Raw genomic sequence first — 246 nt, forward strand, 5'->3', positions numbered from 1 at the left:
GCCCCCACCTTGTGGCTGCTCTGCTCAGAGAGGTACGTGGCCATGACAGCCTTCCAGAGGCCTCTGGAGTAGGTGCCATCAAACATGTTTCTCCCACACACTTCCAAATGACACCAAGAGATACTTGGCAGAAATGTTGCCCTAATGAACCTCCTTCCAAACACTCAGGAGCCAGGTCTGCCTACAGTCAACTCTGTACTCTAGGGAGATAGGCAGAGACACCAGTAATAATGTGGACAGTGGACT

Source organism: Ochotona curzoniae, unplaced genomic scaffold (assembly GCF_017591425.1).
Source record: "Ochotona curzoniae isolate NIBS_2020 unplaced genomic scaffold, NIBS_Ocur_1.0 scaffold_2476, whole genome shotgun sequence".
NCBI lineage: Eukaryota > Metazoa > Chordata > Mammalia > Lagomorpha > Ochotonidae > Ochotona > Ochotona curzoniae.